Source organism: Oncorhynchus gorbuscha, linkage group LG11, assembly GCF_021184085.1.
Source record: "Oncorhynchus gorbuscha isolate QuinsamMale2020 ecotype Even-year linkage group LG11, OgorEven_v1.0, whole genome shotgun sequence".
NCBI classification, from domain to species: domain Eukaryota; kingdom Metazoa; phylum Chordata; class Actinopteri; order Salmoniformes; family Salmonidae; genus Oncorhynchus; species Oncorhynchus gorbuscha.
Genome location: NC_060183.1, coordinates 1,981,374 through 1,995,487, shown reverse-complemented (window position 1 = coordinate 1,995,487; position 14,114 = coordinate 1,981,374). Strand labels below are relative to the sequence as shown.

The 14,114-nt window shown below is 45.8% G+C and overlaps 1 protein-coding gene across 1 annotated transcript in view; it reads right to left on the bottom strand.

Annotated features, from left to right (window-relative positions):
• arid4b (AT-rich interaction domain 4B) overlaps positions 1-14,114 on the bottom strand; it is a 232,979-nt gene that overhangs the window by 182,141 nt on the left and 36,724 nt on the right. The gene's annotated exons all lie outside the window — the stretch shown is intronic.

The following is a 14,114-nucleotide window of genomic DNA, read 5'->3' as shown; positions in this document are numbered from 1 at the left end:
CGAGGACTCGGGTCAACGAGCGAGGACTCGGGGCAACGAGCGAGGACTCGGGGCAACGAGCGAGGACTCGGGGCAACGAGCGAGAACTCGGGGCAACGAGCGAGGACTCTGGGCAACGAGCGAGGACTCGGGGCAACGATCGAGGACTCTGAGCAACGAGCGAGGACTCGGGGCAACGAGCGAGGACTCGGGGCAACGAGCGAGGTCAAGGAGCGAGGACCCGGGGCAACGAGCGAGGACCAGGGGCAACGAGCGAGGACTTAGAGAAGGTCAGAAGAAAGTGAAAACAGCCACCGTAGGAATCCCCAGATACAGCCATGTATCCCTACATCTCCTTCTCTTCATCCATGACACCGTTATACAGTCTACAGGGTCAGCAGTCTTCATTATACCGTTATACAGTCTACAGAGTCAGCAGGCTTCATTACACCATTATACAGTCTACAGTCTACAGAGTCAGCAGGCTTCATTACACCATTATACAGTCTACAGAGTCAGCAGGCTTCATTACACCATTATACAGTCTACAGTCTACAGGTACAGCAGGCTTCATTACACCATTATACAGTCTACAGAGTCAGCAGGCTTCATTACACCATTATACAGTCTACAGAGTCAGCAGGCTTCATTACACCATTATACAGTCTACAGTCTACAGGTACAGCAGGCCTCATTACACCATTATACAGTCTACAGTCTACAGAGTCAGCAGGCTTCATTACACCATTATACAGTCTACAGGGTCAGCAGGCTTCATTACACCATTATACAGTCTACAGAGTCAGCAGGCTTCATTACACTGTTATACAGTCTACAGAGTCAGCAGGCTTCATTACACCGTTATACAGTCTACAGTGTACAGGGTCAGCAGGCTTCATTATACCGTTATACAGTCTACAGAGTCAGTAGGCTTCATTACACCGTTATACAGTCTACAGAGTCAGCAGGCTTCATTACACCGTTATACAGTCTACAGTGTACAGGGTCAGCAGGCTTCATTATACCGTTATACAGTCTACAGAGTCAGCAGGCTTCATTACACCGTTATACAGTCTACAGAGTCAGCAGGCTTCATTACACCGTTATACAGTCTACAGTCTACAGAGTCAGCAGGCTTCATTACACCGTTATACAGTCTACAGGGTCAGCAGGCTTCATTACACCGTTATACAGTCTACAGGGTCAGCAGGCTTCATTACACCGTTATACAGTCTACAGAGTCAGCAGGCTTCATTACACCGTTATACAGTCTACAGTCTACAGGGTCAGCAGGCTTCATTACACCGTTATACAGTCTACAGTCTACAGGGTCACCAGGCTTCATTACACCATTATACAGTCTACAGAGTCAGCAGGCTTCATTACACCGTTATACAGTCTACAGTCTACAGGGCCAGCAGGCTTCATTACACCGTTATACAGTCTACAGTCTACAGGGTCAGCAGGCTTCATTACACCGTTATACAGTCTACAGTCTACAGGGTCAGCAGGCTTCATTACACCGTTATACAGTCTACAGTCTACAGGGTCAGCAGGCTTCATTACACCGTTATACAGTCTACAGAGTCAGCAGGCTTCATTACACCGTTATACAGTCTACAGAGTCAGCAGGCTTCATTACACCATTATACAGTCTACAGAGTCAGCAGGCTTCATTACACCATTATACAGTCTACAGGGTCAGCAGGCTTCATTACACCGTTATACAGTCTACAGTCTACAGAGTCAGCAGGCTTCATTACACCGTTATACAGTCTACAGGGTCAGCAGGATTCAATACACCATTATACAGTCTACAGTGTCAGCAGGCTTCATTACACCGTTATACAGTCTACAGTCTACAGGGTCAGCAGGCTTCATTACACCATTATACAGTCTACAGTCTACAGAGTCAGCAGGCTTCATTACACCGTTATACAGTCTACAGTCTACAGAGTCAGCAGGCTTCATTACACCGTTATACAGTCTACAGTCTACAGGGTCAGCAGGCTTCATTTCACCGTTATACAGTCTACAGAGTCAGCAGGCTTCATTACACTGTTATACAGTCTACAGAGTCAGCAGGCTTCATTACACCGTTATACAGTCTACAGTCTTACAGTCTACAGAGTCAGCAGGCTTCATTACACCATTATACAGTCTACAGTCTACAGAGTCAGCAGGCTTCATTACACCATTATACAATCTACAGTCTACAGGGTCAGCAGGCTTCATTACACCGTTATACAGTCTACAGAGTCAGCAGGCTTCATTACACCATTATACAGTCTACAGTCTACAGAGTCAGCAGGCTTCATTACACCATTATACAGTCTACAGTCTACAGAGTCAGCAGGCTTCATTACACCATTATACAGTCTACAGGGTCATCAGGCTTCATTACACCATTATACAGTCTACAGTCTACAGAGTCAGCAGGCTTCATTACACCATTATACAGTCTACAGGGTCAGCAGGCTTCATTACACCATTATACAGTCTACAGTCTACAGAGTCAGCAGGCTTCATTACACCGTTATACAGTCTACAGTCTACAGAGTCAGCTGGCTTCATTACACCGTTATACAGTCTACAGAGTCAGCAGGCTTCATTACACCATTATACAGTCTACAGTCTACAGAGTCAGCAGGCTTCATTACACCGTTATACAGTCTACAGTCTACAGAGTCAGCTGGCTTCATTACACCGTTATACAGTCTACAGAGTCAGCAGGCTTCATTACACCATTATACAGTCTACAGTCTACAGAGTCAGCAGGCTTCATTACACCATTATACAGTCTACAGGGTCAGCAGGCTTCATTACACCATTATACAGTCTACAGTCTACAGAGTCAGCAGGCTTCATTACACCGTTATACAGTCTACAGTCTACAGAGTCAGCAGGCTTCATTACACCATTATACAGTCTACAGAGTCAGCAGGCTTCATTACACCATTATACAGTCTACAGTCTACAGGGTCAGCAGGCTACATTACACCGTTATACAGTCTACAGAGTCAGCAGGCTTCATTACACCGTTATACAGTCTACAGAGTCAGCAGGCTTCATTACACCGTTATACAGTCTACAGAGTCAGCAGGCTTCATTACACCATTATACAGTCTACAGAGTCAGCAGGCTTCATTACACCATTATACAGTCTACAGGGTCAGCAGGCTTCATTACACCGTTATACAGTCTACAGTCTACAGGGTCAGCAGGCTTCATTTCACCGTTATACAGTCTACAGAGTCAGCAGGCTTCATTACACTGTTATACAGTCTACAGAGTCAGCAGGCTTCATTACACTGTTATACAGTCTACAGTCTACAGGGTCAGCAGGCTTCATTACACCATTATACAATCTACAGTCTACAGGGTCACCAGGCTTCATTACACCGTTATACAGTCTACAGAGTCAGCAGGCTTCATTACACCATTATAGTCTACAGTCTACAGAGTCAGCAGGCTTCATTACACCATTATACAGTCTACAGGGTCAGCAGGCTTCATTACACCATTATACAGTCTACACGGTCAGCAGGCTTCATTACACCATTATACAGTCTACAGGGTCAGCAGGCTTCATTACACCATTATACAGTCTACAGTCTACAGAGTCAGCAGGCTTCATTACACCATTATACAGTCTACAGTCTACAGAGTCAGCAGGCTTCATTACACCGTTATACAGTCTACAGTCTACAGAGTCAGCAGGCTTCATTACACCGTTATACAGTCTACAGTCTACAGAGTCAGCAGGCTTCATTACACCATTATACAGTCTACAGGGTCAGCAGGCTTCATTACACCATTATACAGTCTACAGTCTACAGAGTCAGCAGGCTTCATTACACCATTATACAGTCTACAGTCTACAGGGTCAGCAGGCTTCATTACACCATTATACAGTCTACAGAGTTAGCAGGCTTCATTACACTATTATACAGTCTACAGATCAGCAGGCTTCATTACACCATTATACAGTCTACAGAGTCAGCAGGCTTCATTACACCATTATACAGTCAAATAGCCCTTACAAAGCCTGGAGGTGTGTTGGGTCATTGTCCTGGTGATAAACAAATGATCGTCCCACTAAACCCAAACCAGATGGGATGACATATCGCTGAAGAATAAATGTAAATGTAAGAATACTGTGGAGGCCACGCTGGTTAAGTGTGCACTAAATTCTAAATAAATCACAGACAGTGACAACAGCAAAGCACCCCCACACTGGAGGTCGACCGATTAATCGGAATGACCGATTTCAAGTTTTCATATCAATCGGTAATCGGCATTTTTGGACACCGATTCTGGCCGATTACGTTGCACTCCACGAGGAGACTGCGTTGCAGGCTGACTACCTGTTATGTGAGTGCCGCAAGGAGCCAAGGTAAGTTGCTAGCTAGCATTAAACGTATCTTGTAAAAAATAATCAATCTTAACATAATCACTAGTTAAACTACACATGGTTGATGATATTACTAGTTTATCTAGCTTGTCCTGCGTTGCATATAATCAATGCGGTGCCTGCTAATTTATCATCGAATCACAGCCTACTTCTCCAAATATGAGCATTCGCAAAAAAAGCACTGTCGTTGCACCAATGTACCATAAACATCAACGCCTTTCTTAAAATCAATACACTATAAGTATATATTTATTAAACTTGCATATTTAGTTCAAATAAATTCACGTTAGCAGGCAATATTAACTAGGGAAATTGTGCCACTTCTCTTGCGTTCTGTGCAAGCAGAGTCAGGGTATATGCAGCAGTTTGGGCCACCTGGCTCGTTGCGAACTCTTCCTGACAAAGACCGTAATTAATTTGCCAGAATTGTAGATAATTATGACTTAAAACATTGAAGGTTGTGCAATGTAACAGCAATATTTAGACTTAGGGATGCCACCCGTTAGATAAAATACGGAACGGTTCCGTATTTCACTGAAAGAATGAAATTCTGGATTTGACCATATTTATGACCAAAGGCTCGTATTTCTGTGTGTTATTATGTTATAACTAAGTCTATGATTTGATAGAGCAGTCTAACTGAGCGGTGGTAGGCAGCAGCAGGCTCGTAAGCATTCATTCAAACAGCACTTTCCTGCGTTTGCCAGCAGCTCATCGCAATGTTTGAAGCACAGCGCTGTTTATGACTTCAAGCCTATCAACTCCTGAGATTAGGCTGGCAATACTAGAGTACTTATTAGAACATCCAATAGTCAAAGGTATATGAAATTCAAATGGTATAGAGAGAAATAGTCCTATAATTACCATAATAACTACAACCTAAAACTTCTTAACTGGGAATATTGAAGTCTCAACTTAAACGTTAGCTTTCTTACATGGCACATATTGCACTTTTACTTTCTTCTCCAACACTTTGTTTTTGCATTATTTAAACCAAATCAAAACATGTTTAATTATTTATTTGAGACGAAATAGATTTTATTCGTGTACGTTTTTTTAAAGTGTTCATTCAGTATTGTTGTTAAGTGTCATTATTGCAAATATATATACAAATATATATATATATTTTAAAAATTGTTCGATTAATCGCTGTAGGCATGTTTTGGTCCTCCAATAAATCGGTATCAGCTTTGAAAATTCATATTCGGTCGACATCTAATACACTCCTCCTCCTCACACCACCTCGACCTCCCACCTCCTCCTCCTCTACCTCACACCTCCTCCTCCTCACACCACCTCCGTTTCCTCTACCTCACACCACCTCCTCTACCTCACACCTCCACCACCACCTCCTCCACCTCTACCTCAGACCTCCTCCTCCTCTACCTCACACCACCACCTCCTCTACCTCACACCTCCTCCACCTCTACCTCACACCTCCTCCTCCTCTACCTCACACCTCCTCCTCCTCTACCTCACACCACCTCCTCCTCCTCTACCTCACACCTCCTCTACCTTCACCTCTACCTCACACCTCCTCCTCTACCTCACACCTCCTCCACCACCACCCCCTCCACCGCTACCTCACACCTCCTCCACCACCACCTCCTCCACCACCACCATCTCCTCCACCACCACCTCCTCCACACCACCATCTCTCCACCACCACCTCCTCCACCACCACCATCTCCCTCCACCACCTCCTCCTCCACCACCACCTCACACCTCCACTTCCTCCACTACCACCTCCTCCTCCTCTACCTCACACCTCCTCCTCCTCTACCTCACACCTCCTCCTCCTCTACCTCACACCTCCTCCACCACCACCACCTCCTCCATGCTTCACGGTGGGAGCCACACATGCAAAGATCTGTTCACCTACTCTATGTCTCACAAAGACACGGCCGTTTGAACCAAAAATAAAAAATTTGGACTCATCAGACCAAAAGGACAGATTTCCACCGGTCTAATCTCCTTGCTCGTGTTTCTTGGCCCAAGTCTCTTCTTCTTATTGGTGTCCTTTAGTAGTGGTTTCTTACAGCAATTCAACCATAAAGGTCTGATTCACACAGTCTCCTCTGAACAGTTGATGTTGAGATGTGTCTGTTACTTGAACTCTGTGAAGCATTTATTTGAGCTGCAATTTCTGAGGCTGGTAACTCTAAGGAACTTATCCTCTGCAGCAGAGGTAACTCTGGGTCTTGCATTCCTGTGGTGGTCCTCATGAGAGCCAGTTTCATCACAGCGCTTGATGGATTTTGCGACTGCAATTGAAGAAACTTTCAAAGTTCTTGACATTTTCCGCATTGACTGACCTTCACGTCTTAAAGTAACGATGGACTGACATTTCTCTTTGCTTATTTGAGCTGTTCTTGCCATAATATGGACTTGGTCTTTTACCAAATAGGGCTATATTCTGTATACCACCCCTACTCTGTCACAACACAACCGATTGGCTCAAAACACTACCTCATGAAGCTGGTTGAGAGAATGTCAAGAGCGTGCGAAGCTGTCATCAAGGCAAAGGGCGGCTACTTTGAAGAATCTCAAATATAAAACATATTTTGATTTGTTTAACACTTTTTTGGTTACTACATGATTCCATATGTGTTGATGTCTTAGTACAAATAAAGAAAAACTCTCAAATGAGTAGGTGTGTCCAAACTGACTGACTGGTACTGTGTGTGTTTTATAGATAATTATTCAAATGAGTAGGTGTGTCCAAACTGACTGACTGGTACTGTGTGTGTTTTATAGATAATTATTCAAATGAGTAGGTGTGTCCAAACTGACTGACTGGTACTGTGTGTGTCTGCGTGTGTTGTATAGATAATTATTCAAATGAGTAGGTGTGTCCAAACTGACTGACTGGTACTGTGTGTGTGTGTGTGTGTGTGTGTGTGTGTGTGTGTGTGTGTGTGTGTGTGTGTGTGTGTGTGTGTGTGTGTGTGTGTGTGTGTGTGTGTGTGTGTGTGTGTGTGTGTGTGTGTGTGTGTGTGTGTGTGTGTGTGTGTGTGTGTGTGTGTGTGTGTGTGTGCGTGTATTGTATAGATACTTATTTTATACATATTTAACCTCTTCTGGGTAGGCACAAAACTACCTTTAGACTTTTCACAGATGGTATGTCTCCTGGTCTGACCAACACTGCTCTAGTTCTGTCACCTTCCACCACAGATGTGATGTCTCCTGGTCTGACCAACACTGCTCTAGTTCTGTCACCTTCCACCACAGATGTGATGTCTCCTGGTCTGACCAACACTGCTCTAGTTCTGTCACCTTCCACCACAGATGTGATGTCTCCTGGTCTGACCAACACTGCTCTAGTTCTGTCACCTTCCACCACAGATGGTATGTCTCCTGGTCTGACCAACACTGCTCTAGTTCTGTCACCTTCCACCACAGATGTGATGTCTCCTGGTCTGACCAACACTGCTCTAGTTCTGTCACCTTCCACCACAGATGGTATGTCTCATGGTCTGACCAACACTGCTCTAGTTCTGTCACCTTCCACCACAGATGGTATGTCTCATGGTCTGACCAACACTGCTCTAGTTCTGTCACCTTCCACCACAGATGGGATGTCTCCTGGTCTGACCAACACTGCTCTAGTTCTGTCACCTTCCACCACAGATGGGATGTCTCCTGGTCTGACCAACACTGCTCTAGTTCTGTCACCTTTCACCTCAGATGGGATGTCTCCTGGTCTGACCAACACTGCTCTAGTTCTGTTACCTTCCACCATAGATGGTATGTCTCCTGGTCTGACCAACACTGCTCTAGTTCTGTTACCTTCCAACACAGATGTAGAAGTGCTTTGTGCAATGCACAAAAAAAACTGATCTCTAGTTTTAAACTGACAGATTTTGCTTTGTTTGTTATGTTTATTAGTTGACACCTTCGTCAGTAGACTCTCAGGGGTTAAAGAGATGGGTGGGGCTAAGGTTTAAGAGGCTAAGATGGGTGGGGCTAAGGTTTAAAAGGCTAAGATGGGTGGGGCTAAGGTTTAAGAGGCTGAGATGGGTGGGGCTAAGGTTTAAGAGGCTGAGATGGGTGGGGCTAAGGTTTAAGAGGCTGAGATGGGTGGGGCTAAGGTTTAAGAGGCTAAGATGGGTGGGGCTAAGGTTTAAGAGGCTAAGATGGGTGGGGCTAAGTTTAAGAGGCTAAGATGGGTGGGGCTACCAGGCTGAGATGGGTGGGGTCTTTAAGAGGCTGAGATGGGTCTGGGGCCAACACTGTTTAAGTTCTGAGATGGGTGGGGCTAAGGTTTAAGAGGCAGATGGGTGGGGCTAAGGTTTAAGAGGCTAGGATGGGTGGGGCTAAGGTTTAAGGGGCTAAGATGGGTGGGGCTAGTTTTAAGATGGGTGGGGCTAGATTAAGAGGCTGAGATGGGTGGGGCTTTTAAGAGGCTGAGATGGGTGGGGCTAAGGTTTAAGAGGCTAAGATGGGTGGGGCTAAGGTTTAAGAGGCTAAGATGGGTGGGGCTAAGGTTTAAGGGGCTAAGATGGGTGGGGCTAAGGTTTAAGAGGCTAAGATGGGTGGGGCTAAAGTTTAAGAGGCTAAGATGGGTGGGGCTAAGGTTTAAGAGGCTAAGATGGGTGGGGCTAAGGTTTAAGAGGCTAAGATGGGTGGGGCTAAGGTTTAAGAGGCTAAGATGGGTGGGGCTAAGGTTTAAGAGGCTAAGCTGGGTGGGGTAAAGGTTTAAGAGGCAAAAATGGGTGGGGATAAGTTAAGAAGATGGGTGGAGATAAGGTTTAAGAGGCTAAGATGGGTGGAGATAAGGTTTAAGAGGCTAAGATGGGTGGGGCTAAGGTTTAAGAGGCTAAGATGGGTGGGGCTAAGGTTTAAGAGGCTAAGATGGGTGGGGCTAAGGTTTAAGAGGCTAAGATGGGTGGGGCTAAGGTTTAAGAGGCTAAGATGGGTGGGGTAAAGGTTTAAGAGGCAAAAATGGGTGGGGATAAGTTAAGAGGCTAAGATGGGTGGAGATAAGGTTTAAGAGGCTAAGATGGGTGGGGCTAAGGTTTAAGAGGCTAAGATGGGTGGGGCTAAGGTTTAAGAGGCTGAGATGGATGGGGCTAAGGTTTAAGAGGCTGAGATGGGTGGGGCTAAGGTTTAAGAGGCTAAGATGGGTGAGGCTAAGGTTTGAGAGGCTAAGATGGGTGGGGCTAAGGTTTAAGAGGCTAAGATGGGTGGGGCTAAGGTTTAAGAGGCTGAGATGGGTGGGGCTAAGGTTTAAGAGGATAAGATGGGTGGGGCTAAGGTTTAAGAGGCTGAGATGGGTGGGGCTAAGGTTTAAGAGGCTAAGATGGGTGGGGCTAAGGTTTAAGAGGCTAAGATGGGTGGGGCTAAGGTTTAAGAGGCTAAGCTGGGTGGGGTAAAGAAGAGGCAAAAATGGGTGGGGATAAGTTAAGAGGCTAAGATGGGTGGAGATAAGGTTTAAGAGGCTAAGATGGGTGGAGATAAGGTTTAAGAGGCTAAGATGGGTGGGGCTAAGGTTTAAGAGGCTAAGATGGGTGGGGCTGGGTTAAGGTTTAAGAGGCTAAGATGGGTGGGGCTAAGGTTTGAGAGGCTAAGATGGGTGGGGCTAAGGTTTAAGAGGCTAAGATGGGTGGGGCTAAGGTTTAAGAGGCTGAGATGGGTGGGGCTAAGGTTTAAGAGGCTAAGATGGGTGGGGCTAAGGTTTAAGAGGCTGAGATGGGTGGGGCTAAGGTTTAAGAGGCTAAGATGGGTGGGGCTAAGGTTTAAGAGGCTAAGATGGGTGGGGCTATTTAAGAGGCTAAGATGGGTGGGGCTAAGGTTTAAGAGGCTAAGATGGGTGGGGCTAAGGTTTAAGAGGCAAAAATGGGTGGGGAGAAGTTTTAAGAGGCTAAGATGGGTGGGGCTAAGGTTTAAGAGGCTAAGATGGGTGGGGCTAAGGTTTAAGAGGCTGAGATGGGTGGGGCTAAGGTTTAAGAGGCTAAGATGGGTGGGGCTAAGGTTTAAGAGGATAAGATGGGTGGGGCTAAGGTTTAAGAGGATAAGATGGGTGGGGCTAAGGTTTAAGAGGCTAAGATGGGTGGGGCTAAGGTTTAAGAGGCAAAAATGGGTGGGGAGAAGTTTTAAGAGGCTAAGATGGGTGGAGATAAGGTTTAAGAGGTTAAGATGGGTGGGGCTAAGGTTTAAGAGGCTAAGATGGGTGGGGCTAAGGTTTAAGAGACTAAGATGGGTGGGGCTAAGGTTTAAGATGCTAAGATGGGTGGGGCTAAGGTTTAAGAGGCTAAGATGGGTGGGGCTAAGGTTTAAGAGGCAAAAATGGGTGGGGAGAAGTTTTAAGAGGCTAAGATAGGTGGGGATAAGGTTTAAGAGGCTAAGATGGGTGGGGCTAAGGTTTAAGAGGCTAAGATGGGTGGGGCTAAGGTTTAAGAGGCTAAGATGGGTGGGGCTAAGGTTTAAGAGGCTAAGATGGGTGGGGCTAAGGTTTAAGAGGCTGAGATGGGTGGGGCTAAGGTTTAAGAGGCTAAGATGGGTGGGGCTAAGGTTTAAGAGGCTGAGATGGGTGGGGCTAAGGTTTAAGAGGCTAAGATGGGTGGGGCTAAGGTTTAAGAGGCTAAGATGGGTGGGGCTAAGGTTTAAGAGGCTAAGATGGGTGGGGCTAAGGTTTAAGAGGCTAAGATGGGTGGGGCTAAGGTTTAAGGGCAAAAATGGGTGGGGCTAAGGTTTAAGAGGCTAAGATGGGTGGGGCTAAGGTTTAAGAGGCTAAGATGGGTGGGGCTAAGGTTTAAGAGGCTGAGATGGGTGGGGCTAAGGTTTAAGAGGCTAAGATGGGTGGGGCTAAGGTTTAAGAGGCTAAGATGGGTGGGGCTAAGGTTTAAGAGGCTAAGATGGGTGGGGCTAAGGTTTAAGAGGCTAAGATGGGTGGGGCTAAGGTTTAAGAGGCAAAAATGGGTGGGGCTAAGATGGGTTTTTAAGAGGCTAAGATGGGTGGGGCTAAGGTTTAAGAGGCTAAGATGGGTGGGGCTAAGGTTTAAGAGGCTAAGATGGGTGGGGCTAAGGTTTAAGAGGCTAAGATGGGTGGGGCTAAGGTTTAAGAGGCTAAGATGGGTGGGGCTAAGGTTTAAGAGGCAAAAATGGGTGGGGAGAAGTTTTAAGAGGCTAAGATAGGTGGAGATAAGGTTTAAGAGGCTAAGATGGGTGGGGCTAAGGTTTAAGAGGCTAAGATGGGTGGGGCTAAGGTTTAAGAGGCTAAGATGGGTGGGGCTAAGGTTTAAGAGGCTAAGATGGGTGGGGCTAAGGTTTAAGAGACTAAGATGGGTGGGGCTAAGGTTTAAGAGGCTAAGATGGGTGGGGCTAAGGTTTAAGAGGCTGAGATGGGTGGGGCTAAGGTTTAAGAGCTGAGATGGGTGGGGCTAAGGTTTAAGAGGCTAAGATGGGTGGGGCTAAGGTTTAAGAGGCTAAGATGGGTGGGGCTAAGGTTTAAGAGGCTAAGATGGGTGGGGCTAAGGTTTAAGAGGCTAAGATGGGTGGGGCTAAGGTTTAAGAGGCTAAGATGGGTGGGGCTAAGGTTTGAGAGGCTAAGATGGGTGGGGCTAAGGTTTAAGAGGCTAAGATGGGTGGGGCTAAGGTTTAAGAGGCTAAGATGGGTGGGGCTAAGGTTTAAGAGGCTAATATGGGTGGGGCTAAGGTTTAAGAGGCTAAGATGGGTGGGGCTAAGGTTTAAGAGGCTGGGTGGGGAGATTTTAAGGGCTAAGGGTGGAGATAAGGTTTAAGAGGCTAAGATGGGTGGGGCTAAGGTTTAAGAGGCTAAGATGGGTGGGGCTAAGGTTTAAGAGGCTAATATGGGTGGGGCTAAGGTTTAAGAGGCTAAGATGGGTGGGGCTAAGTTTTAAGAGGGTGTGAACGATGCTGAATGGGCTCAAAAAGAGAGCTCTCTTGTGCAACTTTTCAAGGAGATGTTCTGGTCTACAAGGTAAGTTTATCAAAGTTTCCCTCGCCTGCAGAGTATGATATACCACAGGGTTCGATACTCCAAAACAATCACATTTACGTGGCAGCATGACACATGTTTAATTGGCAGTGAAAATAAATGTACTTGTTCACGTTAGTTTAACATTTTTATTTTTGCATCAATTGACCAAAAATAAACCAACTTACATAGGAGTTTTTGGAAACTCTCCGGGCCAGTCGATGATCCCCGTCAGTGGTCCGTTTGGGAAATTGAAAAAATATATATATTGTAGTAAGGCTCTTTTTAATTCAGGCTACATAATTTATTTAAAAATAAAAAACATTTTGTCTAGAGGCTCCTTAAAAAGTATTCACATCCCGTGACTTATTTTACACATTTTTATGTATATTCATTTTGTTGTTGTTACATTCCAAATTGATTAAATATTTGTTTCTCTACACACAATAAGGACGAAATACTCATTTAATGGAACTAACATAAGTATTCACACCCGAGTCAATACTTTGTAGAAGCAACTCATCAAGTGGTATGAATCATTTCTGAAGGAAATATACTTACAGAAAACACATACTGCAGTCGAGAGGGAGAGTAGAGAGACAGAGAGTAGAGAGAAGAGAGAGAGAGAGAGAAGAGAGAGTAGAGAGAGAGAGAGAGAGAGCGAGAGAGAGTAGAGAGACAGAGAGTAGAGAGAAGAGAGAGTAGAGAGACAGAGAGAGTAGAGAGAAGAGAGAGTAGAGAGAGAGAGGTAGAGTAGAGAGAGAGGGAGAGTAGAGAGACAGAGAGTAGAGAGAAGAGAGAGTAGAGAGAGAGAGGGAGAGTAGAGAGAGAGAGGGAGAGTAGAGAGAAGAGAGCGTAGAGAGAAAGAGGGAGAGTAGAGAGAGAGAGGGAGTAGATAGACAGAGAGTAGAGGGAAGAGAGAGTAGAGAGACAGAGAGTAGAGAGAAGAGAGAGTAGAGAGAGAGGGAGAGTAGAGAGAGAGAGTAGAGAGTAGAGAGAGAGGGAGAGTAGAGAGACAGAGAGTAGAGAGAGTAGAGAGAGAGAGGAGAGTAGAGAGGGAGAGTAGAGAGAAAGAGAGTAGAGAGAAGAGAGAGAGAGAGTAGAGAGAGAGAGAGTAGAGAGACAGAGAGTAGAGAGAAGAGAGAGTAGAGAGAGAGAGAGACAGAGAGTAGAGAGAGAGAGGAGAGTAGAGAGAGAGAGTAGAGAGAGGGAGAGTAGAGAGAGAGAGGGAGAGTAGAGAGAGAGGGAGAGTAGAGAGAAGAGAGAGTAGAGAGAGAGAGAGAGAGACAGAGAATAGAGAGAAGAGAGAGTAGAGAGACAGAGAGTAGAGAGAAGAGAGAGTAGAGAGAAGAGAGAGTAGAGAGAGGAGAGAGTAGAGAGACAGAGTGTAGAGGGAAGAGAGAGTAGAGAGAGAGAGGGAGAGTAGAGAGAGAGAGGGAGAGTAGAGAGACAGAGAGTAGAGAGAGAGAGGGAGAGTAGAGAGAGAGAGAGAGAGAGAGAGAGGGGAGAGTAGAGAGAGAGAGTAGAGAGAGTAGAGAGAGAGGGAGAGAGAGAGAGAGAGGGAGTAGAGAGACAGAGAGTAGGGAGAAGAGAGAGTAGAGAGAGAGAGGGAGAGTAGAGAGAGAGAGAGAGGGAGAGTAGAGAGAGAGGGAGAGTAGAGAGAAGAGAGAGTAGAGAGAAGAGAGAGAGAGAGAGGGAGAGTAGAGAGACAGAGAGTAGAGAGAGAGAGAGAGAGAGGGAGAGTAGAGAGAAAGAGAGTAGAGAGAGTAGAGAGAGAGAGAG